Source organism: Notamacropus eugenii, chromosome 4 (assembly GCF_028372415.1).
Source record: "Notamacropus eugenii isolate mMacEug1 chromosome 4, mMacEug1.pri_v2, whole genome shotgun sequence".
In the NCBI taxonomy this organism is placed as follows: domain Eukaryota; kingdom Metazoa; phylum Chordata; class Mammalia; order Diprotodontia; family Macropodidae; genus Notamacropus; species Notamacropus eugenii.
The window spans coordinates 38,411,021-38,427,167 of NC_092875.1; the positions used below are offsets into that span (position 1 = coordinate 38,411,021).

Sequence of the window (16,147 nt, forward strand, 5' to 3'; positions counted from 1 at the left end):
GAGAAAAACTCCCTGGAAACCTTAAAGTGCTAAAGAGAGAGGAGGGGCTCTCATTAGTGTTACCGATAATGGATCACCCTTCACCCCTCACCCCTCACCCCTCACTCCCTTCAGACGGGGCTTGGCACAGCAGCCTGACCAGATCCCTTTGGAAAAGCGAGTCGGGGCATCAGTTCTGCCTCCTGGCTCCTGGCCTCTTCATTTGAGAGCATCAAGTACCTGAAGAATGGGCCCCCTCACCATCCCTATTGTTCCTCCTTGGTTACCAAAGGCTGCAGCCTCATTAGCCCTAAGTACCCAGCTGTGCACCAGAGACTTCTCAGAAAATGTGTTCAGTGTCTCCTGGTCACTGGGAGATGCTCATTTAAAAGCACAGACCACAAACACCCTCCTCCCTCCTCCTTCCTGCTCCCTTCCTCTCTCCCCTTGGTGTGTTCTATGGCTCCTGGAGCCGGGAGACAAACAGCCTTTGAAAGCTGGTCCAAAGGGGCAGTGGGTAGCGGGCAGCAGGCAGGTTAAGCTCTAGGGATTGTGTTGATTTTTGTCGTCCTTAGGAGGGGTCAAGACAGCATCAAACTGCAAAGACAACAGAGGTTGGAGTCTGAGGACCCTGCATTTAAAGCTCACCTCTGCCAATCACTTGCAAGACCTTGGGCAGGACACTTAACAAGTCTCATTTTCCTCCTAATGTGAATTCGAAGGGTTAGAATAGATAATTTCCAAAATCCCCTCCAGTTCTAAATCTGGGAGCTCTAGAATGCAGGGGTTCTTGACCTTTTTGTGTATGTCCTGGAATCCTTAGGCAAAACAGTGAAGCTGAGGGACCCCTTCTCACAATAAAGTTCTTAAATGAATCAAATAAAACACAGAAACTTGCAAAGGAAACTGGTTATACTGAAATCAAGATATTCTTTTTCCATCCAAGTTCATGAACTCCTTGAAATCTATCCACATTCCTCTTGGGGGGTTCTGAGGATGCCAGGTTAATAGCCCTGATATTATCTATTATTACACAGAAAAACAATCATTTTATAGGGGAAATTGTGTAGCATGGTCTTGGAGGAGGCTGTTTGTCTAACAAACTCAGCTTCCTTTCCTCCCACTGGACCTGCTCATATATCAGAGGCTAGGGAAAGGAAGAATGTGGACAGAGAGATCTTGATCCCAAAGTTTTCATGAGTGGAAGTGGAAGGAGTAGAAAGGAAGAAGGGGGATCACTGAATCCTAGAGCTGGCAGGCACTTCTGGGGCCACTGAGGCACCAATACCCCCAAGGACTTCCTTCTCTAACACAGCCAACAACTGTCTGCTTAAAGATCTCCCAGGAAGGCAGAGCTACCAGGTAGACTGGTTTTTGCCTTTCTTTGCATCCCCAGAGCTTAACCTGCCTGCTGCCCGCTACCCACTGCCCTTTGGACCAGCTTTCATTATCAGGCAACTCCAAATTGGCCTCTGCCATATCCACCTGTCCTTCCCAGTTCTGCCCTTTAGGGCCAGAACAGACCGAGTCCATCCTGCAGCCTTTCAAATACTTGAAGACAGCTATTCAATAAGATAATATCTGTAAAGTGCATAGCACAGTGCCTGGCTGGTGCTTAATAAATGCATGTTGCCTTCTCTCATGTCCCCCTAAGTCTTTTCTTCCAGCTCCTTCAACCAATTTTCATATGACATGGACTCATAGTCATTCAACATCCTGGCTGTTCCAGAGAATGGAGACACTTTCCAGCTTATTGATGTCCACCTTAAACTGGGGTACCCAAAATTCAAATATCATTAGAGATGCTTGACATATGACCTGATCAGGACAGAGTACAGTGGCATTATCACTTCTGAGTATTCACACCTCATCTGGAGCCTCTGCCCTGAGTCCCTCTGACTAGAGGGTCAAGCAGAGAGCTCCTCCCAAAACTCCAGTGAAGGAGGGGGCCCAGGACAGCCATCTTTTCATTTTTCACCAAAGAAGTTCCTTGAGGGTAGAGACTGTCTTTGGTTTTTTAATCTGTATCCCCAGGCTTAGCACATAGTGTTTGATAAATGTTTGTTGATTGACTCTGTCTAGAACTAACAGAATTTCTAAGATATCAGAGATGGAAGAAAATCCAAAGACCCGTGACCTGGTTCAACTGCCTCATTTTACAAATGAAGCTCAGAGACTTTGCCCAAAGCATGGCAGGAAAGTAGTAGTGGCACAGAACTAGAAACCAGCACTCCTGATGCCAAGGCTTCCCAACATTTCCACGTGTCCCAGCTTCCCTCAGTAGTGCTGGGAAGAGGAGCCAAGATGTCTTGACCAGAAAGGGGAGATGCTCCTTGGCTCATGAAGCCTAGTGAAAATCAGAGAAGGGAGATCCTGCTAACAGACATCTCAACGGACCAGTGGGGCTTGAATTCTTAGGGGCTGAGCCTGGGGGTCCTTGCAGCTGGGAGGAAGTGTGATGTGAATCAAAGAACACTGGCATATGCTGTCAAGAGACCTAGTTTGTCACTGGCTACCTCTGTGATCTGTGATGGTCAGATCCCTTCCCCTCTTTGGGCTATCTAAGGTCCTTCATCATGCCAGATCTAACATTCCAATCAAATCTAACACATTTTTACAAAGTAGCTATAACTTGCAAACCCTAAATCCAGAATCTCTTGAGTCAGAAGGGAGTTTAGATAATATATAGTCCAATACATTCCTCTATAATCTCTCCTAAAAAATGGGTGATCCAGACTTTGATTGAAGCTGTCTGGGCAGGAAAGAGCCCAAGATACATCCTCACTTGGTCAGTGCCCAAGGTTAGAAGGTTTTCTTGATGTCGAGGTTCAATTTGCTGGTCCTTACCTTTGACCCAGTGTATCTGGTCCCTTGCCCTCTGTGGCCAAGATGCACAAGTCTGAGCTCTGAGCCCTCTTCTACATGATTCACCCCCACCTCACATCCCATCTTTCTCTGCACCCTGACAGAATTCACACACGCGTGTGCACATACCCCAACATACTCTGTTAATGATCCTAGTGACAGAGGAACCAGGGCTGGAGAAGATTTATTTTTGGTTTATTTATTAGAGTATAACAATCCACTGTCCCATGACTCAAGTCTGAGCTTCAATCCCACTTTGGCCAGGAGGCCTTGCCCTCCTCCCTTTCTCCCCCACTGCTCCTGCCTTCCTTCTGAGACAACCACCCATTCACACAGTCTAGATCTTGTAGAGAGTTGAATGAATTAGATGTTGCCTCCCCATTAGAAGCATGGTCTGTTTTTACTTGTTTTGTGTCTCTGATGCTTAGCACATAGTAGGAACTTAATCAATGTTTCTCGATTCAATTGATTTGCTCAGAATCCTTCTCTCCAAAATCTTTCTCTTACTTCCTCTTTCTGTCCAGGGCATCACTATCCTTGGAGACATCATGGTACACTGGAAAGAGTCAGTCAAAGAACTCAGGTTCAAATCCCATCTTTGCTCCTGTCAATAGCTAGGTGATCCTGAACAAATCACTTCACCTTCCCAGACCTCAGTTTCTACATTCTCTAAGATATAGCTCCAATTCTATTCTAGCATGGAAGCAGCTAGATGGCTAGTCCTAGAGTCAGGAAGACCTGAGTTCGAATCCAGCCTCAGACACACACTAGCTGGGCAAATCACTTCACCCTGTTTGTCTCAGTTTCTTCATCTGTACAATGATCTGGAGAAGGAAGTAGCAAACCCCTCCAGTATCTTTACCAAGAAAACCCCAAATGGGGTCAAGAAGAGTCTGACATGACTGAAAAATGACTGAATAGCTAAAAAGTTTATCAAATAAGATAATGAGTGTGAAGCATTTAGCTTTATGTGGACTGACACCTACGTGCCTGTCACGCCCTTCCCAACCAGAGGGCTAGAAAGCTCCTTCCAGTAAAATCTGGAGGAGCTTGCTTTGGAGGGCTTTCCTTCTAGGGTATAGTCACTGGTCCCAAGAGGAAGAGGAAGGAAAGAAACTATTAGAAAAACCCTAAACCCAGCTATCACAAGGGGAAGGAAGTTAAACCTGTCTCTGAGGGTCCTGATAACATCCTCATCCTCATCTTCATAACAACAATAATAACAATTCTCATGGTTTAGAAAAGCACTTTATACACTTGAACTCCCACCTCTTAAAAAAAACCCAACTCTGTTTCTCTGTAAGGACTAGATGAATTCAGTCAAAGGGCGCACTTGAGGACCTAGAGGGTCACATGTGGCCTCAAGGCTGCAGGTTCCCCAGGGAAGTACATCTGTCTGTCCACTCACTCACCCACCATTGAGATTAGAGAAGTGAAATACCAGAGGAAGCTAAGAAGACACAGCAAGCATTTACATTGCGCTTTAAGATTTGCAAAGAACTTTATATACAATATCTCATTTAACAATAACAGCTAACATCATGGGGCAGCTGGGGTGGCACAGAGGAAAGAGCACTGGCGCTGGAGTCAGAATGACCCGAGTTCAAATCCAGCCTCACATGTTTACTAGCTATGTTAACCCTGATTGCCTCAGTTTCCTCATCTGTTAAAAAAAAAAAAAGCTGGAGAAGGAAATGGCAAACCACTCTAGTATCTTTGCCAAGAAAACCCCTAGCTGGGATTGCAAAGATTCGGACATGACTCAAAAGCAATTGAACAACAACTAAGATCATATTCTTTGGCTCAGGTTAAGAGAAAAACGGATTCTACAGCTGAATAAGAGCTGTGGGCGTTAGCTCATTCTCTATAGGCTTACAGGTAAGGTATCTTTGAGACAGCTGGAATAGTCCTTCAAGCAGATGGACAAAGATGATATGGACCCCATCTGGTCCTACACGGTTTCCCGATCTTCTGCTGGGTCTCAATAATTTGAAATCTTTTCATCCCACAAAGCTAAGAAATGATGAGTATTTGGCCAGGTGACTGATCACTATAATTATGTGTAATGAGTTTAATTAATAAATTATTAATGTTTAATAATCATTTATCAATAATCACTAGCTAATTAATTGCTTATTAATAATCACTAAAGTCATGATAGCTAGCATTTATATACTCACACCTAGTGGAGTCAGGGAGACCTGAGCTCCAGCCCAAGTCAGGCATTTACCAGCTGGGTAACCTTGGGCAAGTTACTCAAGTCACGCAGTCTCAAGTTCCTCATTTGTAAAATGGGGCTAATAATAGTATCTAATTCAAAGGGTTGTTATAAGAATCAACTGGCATAACACGTACATGAGTACTTACAAATATAATCGGTTCTCTGTGGATCAAAATGAGATCATATTTGTAAAGGCTGAGGCAGGTTCCTTCCAGTTCTCACATTCTGGAATGTTTCTATCATGTTACTGTTCTTCGGTCTTCAGTGTTCTTCAGACTATTGATCGGGTGGAGAAAATAACTGTTCTCTGCAGATAAATAAAAGAACTGCTGCCAGCTGGGAGCAATGTACTTTCTCACACAGTCCATGGGGATCACCAAGTCTGAGGTCCTCCTTAAGGGCATCCTTTCTGTCAATGTCTGATGGCAATGACCCAGTCCTGAATTACCACCATAAATCCCTCTGCATGACTCAGTCATTTATATGCTTCTCTGTCAACATGCTGCTAAGGCTGAATTCATGTGGATGTCCCCCATAGAGGGTTTTTTGATTCCATTCCCGGATCATGGCCACTTGATGGGTTCCATCCAGAAGTAAACCTTTTTCACTTAGAGTTGACAAATCCAGTGGCATCTCCCTGTTAGCAGTCTTATTCCTGGGCAATTAGGTGGTCCAGGACATAGAGTGCCAGTGGGATCTAAGTTCAGATCTGGCCTCAGAGACGTACTGTGTGACCCTGGGCAAGTCATTTAACCTGCATGCCTCAGTTTCCTCACCTGTCAAATGAGCTGGAGAAGGAAATGGCATACCATTTCAGTGTCCTTGCCAAGAAAACCCCAAAACGGGTCAGGAAGAGTTGCCCAGGGCTGAAATGACTCAGCAACCAGAAGAAAATCGTATTGCTCAAATGAACTGATGTCTGCTTGTTCCAAATTCACCATAATTATCTATAAAGATGGACAGACAGAAGCCAGGGCACCAGGCAAGATGGGCATTTTAGGTACGACGAGGTGACAAACAACACTGGGTTGAGATATAGGAAGAGATTCTTGCCCTCCCCTGGCCGCTGAGTTGTTATATAACCTTGGGAGGGTGGGCTCATCTCTTTAAAGCTCAGTTTCATTATTCATCAAATGAGGGGGGCAATAATCCAGCCCCACCTCTTTCCCAAGGCTTATCTGATGAGATAAGGCACTTGGAGGAGCCAGAGGAGCACAAAGTGTCCATCAGCATTAGTAGTGCAAGGAATCGTAAATGCAACATAAATCCTTGAAACAAAGCAGGAGACAGCTCTAGTAAGGAGGGGCAGAGTGCTGAATGCAGAGCGGGAGGACAGGAGCTGCACAGCTACAAAGCCAATAAGCACCTACTCTCTGAAAAGCTGTGGAAGGAAGGAGGCAGGGAGGGAAGGAAGGAAGGGATGGAGGAGGAAAGGAAGGAGAGAAGGAGGAAAAGGGAGGAAAGAGGGGAGGGAGGGAGGAAGAAAGGAAGGAAAGAAGGAGAGAGGGAGGGAAGGAAGGGATGGAGGAGGAAAGGAAGGAGAGAAGGAAGAAAATGAAGGAGGCAGAGAGGGAAGGAATGAAGGAAGGAAGGAGAGAAGGAGGAAAAGGAAGGAGAAAAGGAAGGAAGGAAGGGGGAGGAAGGAGGAGAGGGAGGGAGGAGGAGAAGGAAGGAGGAAAGGAAGGAAAGAAGGAGAGAGGGAGGGAAGGAAGGAGATAAGGAGGGAGGAAAGGAAGGAAGGAAGGAAAGAAGGTGAGAGGGAGGGAAGGAATCACTGAAGGAAGGAAGGAGACAGGGAAGGAAGGAAGGAGAGAAGGGAGAAAGGAAGGAAGGAAAGGAGAGAGGGAGGGAAGGAAGGAGAGAGGGAAACACACATTTATGAAGCACCTCTATGGCTGGAACTGTACTAAGTATCTCACAATTATTAGCTCGTTTAATCCTTACAGCTACTGTGTAGAGTCAATATTATAATTATCTCAGTTTTCAGATGAGGAAACTGAAGCAAACAGACGGTAAATGACTTACCCAGGGTCACACAGCAGGCTCAGGTCTTCCTGACTCCAGGCTCAACACTATCTACAGGGCCACCTGGCCAAAGTTCTTACTCTCGAGGACCTTATATGCTAACTGTGGCTAGGGGTGGGATATAATATAGAGAGAAATAAGTACTTTTTTTTCCTCTTTCTCTACTCATTTGCAGACAGAGATAAATACAGTAGAAGGAAAATTAGGGCTAAAGAGAAAATGAAAAAGTCAAGGGGGAGGGCTTAGGGAAAGGATCAGGAGGGCTTCAGGGAGGAGAAGCCCCCGGATTTGAAATGCTTATTAAGTTCTAGAAATTGCAAGAGAAGGGGAATAGGAAAATAAGCATTTCTTAAGTGCCTTCAGTGTGCCAGGCACCTTGCTAAACACTGGACAAACATCATCTCATCTATTGAATATGATGTCATTGTACTAAGTGCTGGGGACAGAAACTGCCTGGAATCCAAGGAGCTCCTGCTTTTCCAGGGAGGGGAATGACCCAGCAGATGCCAAGCACTGTGCTAAGCACTTTACTGACTTGACCTCATTGAAGCCTTTTATTTGAGCTACAAAGGTCACGGCCAAAAGTCCTCAGCCAATCCCAGTCCAGAGAGATTCCAGGCCTGGTTTCTACCTGGTTCATTGACTCAAAGGAGGTGTTCTCACCTGAGAAAGGTTCCAGGGCCGGCACCTTGGTAGTTACTTTAAGTGGAGGCAGGAGATGGACTGATTGTCTCTGCTGACCCTCCAACCCCCAGCTCTGGAAAGCAGAGGATTCTCATTCTACAGGGTGATTACGGGTACTCTTCATTTTTTTTCTCCCATTGTTTTCTCTCTCCTGGTGAAAGGTGATGGCAGTGGTAGAGGGTGACCCATGACAGATGGACAAGCCTCAGGTCCCATCTATCTCTAAATCAAATGGCTTCTGAGTTGTATGCTGTGGCTGCCAAAGCTGGAGGAGACTTCAAAGACCATTAAATCAAAACTCCCTTAATTTACAAATAAGAAAGTAGAGGCCCAAGAAGTTGAAGGGCCTTTCCTAAGAACACATAAGAAGACCTAAGTATCAGAGGTGGCAGGATTCAGACCCTGATTCTCTGACTTCCAAAACCTGTGCTGTTTCTACTATATTCCACTGCCTCCAAGAAAGGAAACCATTGGAGAGCTTCAGAGAATAGATTCAGAGCTTAGGAGAGATCTCAGAGGCTATCTGGTCCAGTCTGAGGCTTACTGTGGATGAAATTGAGACAGAGAAGTTATGTGACCTACCCAAAGTCACAGGGGTAGGAAATCTTAGATTTGAGTCTAGGTCCTCTGATCCAGCACACTTTCCATCGAACCACACTGCCTGCCTGCCTCTCTCTCTCTTTCTTTCACACACACACACACACACACACACACACACACATACGTATATTTAACACACATACACAATATACACATGTATGTATATACATATATGTACACATATGTATGTGTGCACATATACATGTGTGCATATACGTGTGTGTACATGTGTGTATTTAGAGAGCTGGAAGCTTCACTGTAGCCCCAAGTTCACTGAACTGGAACAGCACAATAAAGACATGGATTACGTTGATCAGAAAAAAGCCCACACCTAAATTTTAATTTGGTGAAACCAGGACACTGTTTCTCTGCAAGAGGCAATAGAAATGTCCACAGTCAACAGAAGGACTTTCTGATTCAAGGAAAGCATCCAGTGACAAAAGTGAAAGGTTGGGAGGCCAGGCTCCATTCCTACCTGTGACACCCCTCACCCCCTTGGATCTGGCTCCTGCCTCCTCACCCTCCCATCCCTGATGACTTCTGTTCCCAGACCTCATTCTTCTCATCCTCTCCAGATGTGTGACCCCGCTGACCCTTCTTCCCCAAGGTTCTCTGTTGTCTGATCATTCCAGGTCTCCTCTGCATGTTCACCATCACTGTCCCGCTCCCTATGTATGTCTGTTACCCAGAGTGCTCTTATAGGGACACTTTCTTCCTCTCATTCTTTGCATCAGTTGCCTTGGACTTAATCATCCACTGCGTGCAGATAGTGAGCCCTGCCTCTGCTAAGCTCTAGTCCCATACCTCCAGCTGCTTGCCCAATGTCTACACACAGATGTCCAAACCAACACCTCCTTATTTCTGTCATTGCCCATCATTCCTCCCTCCATCATCCAGTTTTGCAATCTCAGAGGCTCCCTTAGTTCTTCATTCACCAGGATGCCCGCACCCCAATCAAGCTAGTTTCCAAGGCTCATCCATTCTACATGAACGACTCTCAGGAGCATCCCAGCATGATCACTCTGGTCCAGTCCCTCATCTCCCTTTAGATGAGCTACTACAGTAGCCCCTAGTTGGGCCTCTGCATCAGGGTCTCTCCTCTCCAAGCCATCCACCCTCCACCTAGTTGCTAAACCGACATTCCTAAGGTGCAGGTCTGGGGTCACTCCCAAGCTCAAGAAGCCCCTGAGGCTCCCTATTTCCTCCACAATCTAAACCCAACTTCTCTTTCTGTGCTCCAGCATTTTCACTGACTGTTCCCCATGCCTGAAACTCATTCTATCCCTCCCCATTTTCACTTCCAGGCTTCTTGGGCACTTCAATTTTCAGCTGAAGCCTCATTTTTTGCAAAAATGTCTTCCAAGGCCTCTTCGATCTCAGTGCCTCCCCTCTGAGATTATCCCCAATTTATCCCAACTATTTTTTGTTTGCATAGAGTTGTTTCCCTGATGTCTTTCCCACTAAATTGTGAGCCCCCTGAGGGCAGGGGCCATCCTACTTTTATCTTTGTCTCCCCAGTGTTTAACGCAGTGCCAGAGTAGGTGCTTGGGGACAGTTGATAAAGTGCTGGGCCTAGAGTCAGGAAGATCTGAGTTCAAATCCAGCCTCAGGCATTTACTAGCTGTGTGACCCTGGGCGGGTCACTTAACCCTGTTTGTCTCAGTTTCCTCATCTGTGAAATGAGCTGGAGAAGGAAATGGCAAACTGCTCCAGCATCTCTGCCAAGAAAACTCCACATGGGGTCAGAAAGAGTCAACTGTGACTGAAACAACTGAACAACATGGTAGGTGCTTAATAAATGCATACTGACTAACATCTCTGAGCCTCAGTTTCCCCACCTGTAAAACTACCACATCTGCTTCCCTGGGTGGCTGTGAGGCTCCCAGGACAGAATGCATGGAAAATGATTTGCAAATATTGAAATGCTACATAAATGTCTGGCATGGCTATTATAATGATGAAAACACTGTTTATGGCAGTTTTCCTTCTTGCCCTATTTTCACAGGGCCAGGAAAAACCTCTTAATGTTCATACCCCGGGGAGCAGAAGATGCTAAGGAGGAGTTTGGGTGAATTAGGTTCTGACAACCCCAAAGTTACATCAGGCCAATCCCCTCTGCCCCTCCCCACCATGCATGATGCCCTGCCTGGACAGGAGGCTGCAGGGTGACTTCCAGGGCTGGCGAGAGAACTCCCCTCCCCTTAAGACATCCTGTTCGTTTTTGGGGGGGGGAGCCATTTTGAGGTAATATCTGCCTCCCTTCCACTCCACTGCTTGCCTCTGGGGCCAAGCAGAATGAGCTTACTCTGTCTTCCTCAAGACAGCTCTTCAACTTATCTGAATAATCATATTTGAAGATGTCAATCATCTATCACATCTTGCTGAAATCATCTCTTTTCGAGCTCAAGGGACATCAGGAAGATTGTTCAGGTTTGAATTCCAGGGCTTTGGGAAGGCCAGTGGAGCTCCCCAGACAGCCTGGGGATCTGAGGATCCAGGGATCGCTGAGCCGGTTTTCTTTAATATTTTGTTCACTGTGCTTGAATATAATTGGTTTCCTGGATAATCCTGTGCATTTGATTTCATGCATTTAAAAACATTCTTTGGGGAAAGGGTCCTTGGGCTTGACGAGACTGCCAGAGGAGTCCAGACCACAAAAGGGATTAAGAGCCCCTGTCCTATGTCTCCTACCTCAGAAATTCCCTCAGTGTGGACGCTGACTCACAGAACCTTGGAGCCAGAAGGGCCCACGGAGGCTGTGTCCAGAGGACCCCCAGAGCATCCCACCCTGGGGCGGCTCTAGTCTGGTCCTCCACACCTGCCCCATTTTATTCCGAGGTCTACCTCCTGGGGCTAAGTCAATCAAGGCTAATTCTTCCTCTTCAAGGCTACCCTCCAAAGACTCGAAAACTGTTCTCATGTCATGCCAAGTCTTCTCTGATGACCCCCAACTAATCCTCAAATGGTACATTGCACGTCATTTGTCTATACCTGTAACACACATGGTGTGCCCCCCTCTCCCCTTCCCTCATGCTTAGAGTCTAGAAGCTCTCTGAGGACAAGGGCTGCCTCAGCAGGCCCAGCAGAGACCACAGCACTTGGCACACAGTAAGCACTTCATAAATGCTTGCCACCAGAGCTGCCTGGGTGCCACAGACCTAGACTTGCCCATGGTACCCCACTTTGTTGTGTGACCTGTGGAAATTTGCTTCCTTTGTCTGGTGACTAATTCCCCCCAACAACAGAGGCATGCAGCTTTTCTTTTCCCATCTTGCTGTGGCCTAAGATTCAGAATACCATGGCCTCTGCCGCTGTATAAGTTAAACAATTTCCTCCTTTAGCCAAATGAGCAGTCACATAGCAAAAGCTCATCAAGCAGAGGTCAAAGGCACATTGCTGTCTGGATTGGGTGGGTGAGAAAGTGTTTTCAGACAGGACTCAAAGACACCCCCAAAAATGGTCAAGCCACAAATGGCCTTTGAGTAAGGCTGAAGGGAGTGTTGTAAAAACAACAAGCCCAGCTGGTGGCCCCGGGGCCAAGTGGTCTAACTAACTGTCAGGGAGGGAGATAGGAAGCAGCTGGGGCCAGCTCAGGAATCTCCAGCAGGAAACAGACACTTCACAATATTCCACAACAGGACAGACAAGCAGATGGAAGTGTGGACGACTGTGGGGCGAGGGGATGAAGAGAGCACAGCATCTTGGAGGTTGGAGGACCTGGTAAGTGGAGAAGCTCAGGTTTTATCCCCTGGAGGAGACTTGGGGAGATGCTCAGTGGAGGTCTTTATTAGGAAGTTGGTCTCAAGAAAGAGAGATCAGAAATGCTCAGCTTGGCCCTGGAAGAGGAGAGGGGAGGAAGGGAGATGGAGAACTGGGAGGAGTTAGAAGTTGGAAAAGGGGTCATGTAGGGGACATTGAAGGGAGGACAGACTTCCCAACAAGGCTGAGCTATACAGAGTGGAGATGGGATGCACTGGGAGATGTGGATTCCCTACAGGGTTCCTTAAGGGGAGATGCAGTATTCATTTAGTAGGTACCTAATCAATACTTGATTGACTCTTCATCCTTAAGATGGGGGCAATGGACTGGTCAGTCTCAGGACCTTTCTAGGTCTACCTCTAGGTTGCTCTAACATGTTTGACGTCTCTGGGTCTTAGTTTCCTCATCTGTAAGACAAAGGAATTGGACTAGATGGTCTCTGAGATTCTTTTATGGTTGCCTGACTTCTCCCACTGGAGGGGCTTCAAGCAAAGGCCAGAGGCCCACTTCTCAGGGCAGCTGAAAGGGGTGCAAGATGTTTTCAACGGTGGACATCTTTCGGGTCACTTCCAACGTGCAGATTCTGTAAACATCTGTCTGTCTAAGCTTCTTGGGGACAGGGATTGTTGGATTTTTGGTTTTTGCATTCCCAGTGCCTAGCATTGTGCCAGGCACATAGCAGGTTTGCTGGCTGCCTGATGGACTGATTGATTCTTGTCAACCTGCCTGCTTTTTCTAAGTCCCATGCTTCTCCTTACTATCCTTCACTCCTTATTACAGAGATGTGGAGACTGAGGCACCAGGTTCCACAACTCACTCCAAAGTTTACCCAAGGAGCTCCCTGACCATCCTCCCCCCCAATGTAAACACTGTGGGTATAATCCTTCCTCTTACCTCCTTCCCACAGAGACAACATAGATCCCCATCAAACCAAGTAGTTATCAGCATATCGATCCTGTGAAGTAATCCAGGGATGGAAAATCCTGGGAAGACTATGTGCCAAGAAAGAAATGAAACTGGGAGGTGGAGGAAAAGCTCTAAGCTCATCTCCAATTGCTGAGCTCCGAGGCTGGTAGTGGGGAAGCTCCGCCAAGGGGCCGTCATGGGAGAAGACAGCCTGCTTATTAAACCATAAACTCCAAAGCCGCCCAAGCAGGAGTGGAGAGAGCTTCCTATCTGTGGCACAAAGGGGATCTGGTAGCCTGGTTGGCACCCATGGCCCACTGCCAGGGGCCTTGGGGAAGGGGGCCAGGCTGGGACAGTGTTGGGTTCCTTTCATCAAACCTGGCAGCCAGCGGGGCCACTATCGTTGTCGTCAGCATCTTGGGCAGGCGGCAGGGTTGCCTGACAGCAACTGGGTAATAACTGGTGAGTTTTGGGAGGCTGAAAGATTGCATTCCACTCTTTATTTAAAGCATTATTCCAGCTCTCCCATTTGGGAGGCAAGGGGAAAAGAGCTCGAGACTCCTTCGTGTCAAGGAAGCATGTGGCGGAGTGGAAAGAATGCTTGATTTGGAATCTGGGACCTGCGGGGGTGAGAGTGGTTCAGATCCTGGCTCTGTTGATACCAGCGATCTCTGAGACTCTGGCAAGTCACTCCTCTCTAGGCCTCAGCTGGTCCAGCAGAAAACCCACAAGCTCCGGAGTCAGAGAATTGGGGTTTGAACTCTCACTCTACCAAATCCTGGGAGATTTCGGGAAAGGTACTAACCCTCTCTGAGTTTCAGTTTCCTCATTTGTAAAATGATCTCTATGGTTCTTTCCAGCTTGAAATCCTGGAATTCTTATCCTTAATGCCTGAGTCAAGTTCAAATTCACTTGCCTGGCATTCAAGGCCCTTCCCCACCCTTGATCGATCTTCCTCTACACATTCTATGCTCCAGCAAAACTGGACAAAACTGGCTAAGTGTGCTCCCCCAAGTCACCCTGACTACCATCTCTGTGCTTTTGGTCACACGGTACCCTAAGCCTGGAATGTTCTCTTTCCCACTCTTTACCTGGTAAATCCCAAACCATCCTTTAAAAGCCAATTCCAATTCATATTAAGCAGCTACTGTGTGCTGGGTACTTTGCTAAACTCTGAGGAGGAGCTTATAATCTATCTTTCCCTGACCTTCCACTCACCCCCCTTCCATCCTGGTCAGTGGGGTTTTACCAATCTGTTGAGGACAAAGGAGGGGATGGTTGCTCATCATTTGGTTTTCAAGAATGGCGAGCTGTATTGCTCCTGGCTCTCCTCACCCTCACTTCCCTGCAACATGGGAGCCACAAGAGCAAGGTCTACTAGGTTCATCTCTTACAGGAGCTAGGTTTACAAAAAGACAAATGTCAACAGTTTCCTTTCTGACACAGATTAATGATTTACTTCTGAGAGCCAATTTAAAGAGTGATGGAAGGAGAAAAGACAGGAGCTGCTGAGATGGCTGCATTCAAACAGGAAGGGACCTTGGAGGTCATCTGATCCAAGTCCTTCATTTTTAATAGTAGGAATAGCACCCTATGGATATATGAGAGTCGAGATTGGAAGTCCAACCTTGGGACTCCATCCAAGTACTCTGGGAGACAGAGAAAAGGAGAGGAAAGAGAGAACAAGAAGACCGAGAGAGGAGGAAGGGAGAGAGAAGGGAGAAAAGGAGAAAAGAGGAGGGGAGGGAAAGAAAAAAGGAGATGAGGGAGAAGGAGAGAGGGAGGGAGAGGGAGAGAGAAGAAGGGAGAGAGTGGATGGAGAGAAAGGGAGAGAGAGAGAGAAGAGGGAGAGGAAGGAGAGAGAGAGAAGGGGAAGAGGAGAGAGAGAGAGAAGGGGAAGAGGAGAGAGAGAGAAAGGGAGAGAGAGGAAGGAAGGAGAGAGAGAAAAGTAGAAAGAAAAGAAAAAGGAGACATAAGAGGAAGGAGTAAAAAGGGATTCCAGAGCCAGGCTCCCCAAAAGCAGCCCATATCTTTACATGAATCTCAGTTGTCTTTCATGCTTTTTCTTTTTCAGGAGTAAAGACAGCTCACAGAGCTTTATAGATTATAAAGTGAGTTCCTAACAAGCAGCATGTCCACCAATCCCGGCATCATAGGATCTCAGAGCTGGGAGGGATTCCAACAAACACATATTCCACACCTACCTATTTTCCAGCTGAGGACAATGAATCTTAGAAAGGGACTGCCCGTAGCCAGCAAGGGTCAGAGCTCGTACTTAGGCCTAGGTTGCCCAGCAGAGAGGTACTTTGGGGTCTCAGGTTTTACCATGGGGAGGGGCTGCAGTGCACACATAAAGATGCAACTCACGCCACTTCCCCCATGCTTTGGCATTCTCTAACCTTCCTCCCTCACAGACAAACCTGTCTTCACGCACAGAATCAGCTGGACAACAAGTATTTATTGAGCCATACTGGGTTCCTGCCAAGAACTTTGGGGGTGCTTATTAAAACTGCTGGGGATCCTGGGATCAAGGCCTTTAACAAGCTAATAGAGGAGGCAGGACCAATTCACATGTAATCACCATAAACACATAGCCAAAGGTGGATATTATGGGACTCGGGAGAGGAAGGGGAGGGCTGTGGCCAGCGTGGGAGCAGGTGAGGTGAAGCAGGGCAAACACTCAGAGGTGTTGGTTCTGGGAGTGTGATTAGAAGCAGGGTGTTACGAGCAGGCCTGGAACTCACAAAGTGCCAGTGACACTTGCCAGCACGTGGGCATCTATCTGGCATTTTGTTGGCCCCAAGCATTTTGCAAAAGGCCATCTTCCGGGAGGGGCTTTTCTCAAGCTTACACCCTCATCCCACCCCTACCCCAGGAGGTATGGAATGTACTTTCCCTATTTCTGCCTCCAGAAATCATTCTCTGCCTTCAAGATCCAAACTCAGGTACTCCCCTTCCTCTAGAAAACTATCCCTATTGCCCTCCATTGAAAATGCTTTCTTGGGTAGCCAGGTGGCACTGTGGATAGAGCACTGGTCCCAGAGTCAGGAGGAGCTGAGTTCAAATCTAACCTTAGACATTTGGCACTAACTTGCTGTGTGACCATGA

General features: G+C 47.0%; 1 protein-coding gene and 1 long non-coding RNA gene across 7 annotated transcripts in view; one reads left to right on the plus strand and one right to left on the minus strand.

Moving 5' to 3' along the window:
• PITPNM2 (phosphatidylinositol transfer protein membrane associated 2) overlaps positions 1 to 16,147 on the minus strand; it is a 206,628-nt gene that overhangs the window by 131,896 nt on the left and 58,585 nt on the right. The gene's annotated exons all lie outside the window — the stretch shown is intronic.
• LOC140499349 (uncharacterized) lies at positions 11,958 to 14,179 on the plus strand. The gene is made up of 2 exons (XR_011965404.1): positions 11,958 to 12,094; positions 13,041 to 14,179. It is a non-coding gene; the product is annotated as an uncharacterized lncRNA (long non-coding RNA).